A 1,018-nucleotide genomic window follows, 5' to 3' on the forward strand; every position below is an offset into this window, starting at 1 on the left:
GCAAAACACTAAACACAGTTTTCTACATTAGACACATGATTCAAAACTAACACTGCCATTCAAAATGCCACACTCATTTACCTATTACCTACTGTACACAAAGTGTGAAAACGCATAGCTAATTTCTTCACTTAGAAATCAGAGCTTGATCACTATAAATTGGCTTCAGGTTGGCTTTTTTGGTTTGGACAACAATGGAGGCCAATTTTGGAGAGTTAGAGGAAGGGGAGTGAGAGTAAGAGGAGGAGGAGGAGGAGGACAAGGAGGATGAGGAGGAGGACAAGGAGGAGGAGGAGGACAATGAGGAGGAGGAGGAGGAGGACGAGGAGGAGGACAAGGAGGAGGAGGATGAGGAGGAGGAGGAAGAGGAGGAGGAGGAAGCCTATTTGTCTATCTTCTACTGTATTTGTTTTGTCTGTTACTGTTCATCCCGAAATCTGGAGGAAAATACACTGTTTTGAGAAAGAAATACATTTTATTTTTCCCCCCATGCATTTCTGTTTATAGTGTAAATATATACTGAATATGCATACATACTGTATATATTTGTGCACATACATGTATGTGTGAGTGCTATGACCAGCTGCCGTGGACTCCACTGAACATGCAAAAGACACGAGATAGTAGTGTTTTCCATTAGCCACGTCCGTGTGTAGTTGGCTTGTATAAGAGATAATCATTTGGTTTGTATGTTGAGTTTTGATGCAAAAACACCATTTTGAGAAGAGTTAAAATAGTTTTGAATTAAGTCTTTGGTTATGCAAGAGATGTGTGACGTTTTGCATGTTGTGTGTGTGTTTTGGGGTTTTGTGTGTAGAGTCTAGAGAAAAGGAGCCATAGCTTCAGAAATCATGTGTAAGCAATTGTCAACAACTGTAAGTAGTACTTTACAGTATTTTTACTTAAGTACTTTACAACACTGAGTTTAGTGAATAACAGCAGCGTCTTTCTTGTTGTCACAAAGGGGCTGGTAGATACAGTATACAGAGTTTTTATTATTAATACGATAATGATTTAA

Source organism: Salmo salar, chromosome ssa20 (genome assembly GCF_905237065.1).
Source record: "Salmo salar chromosome ssa20, Ssal_v3.1, whole genome shotgun sequence".
NCBI lineage: Eukaryota > Metazoa > Chordata > Actinopteri > Salmoniformes > Salmonidae > Salmo > Salmo salar.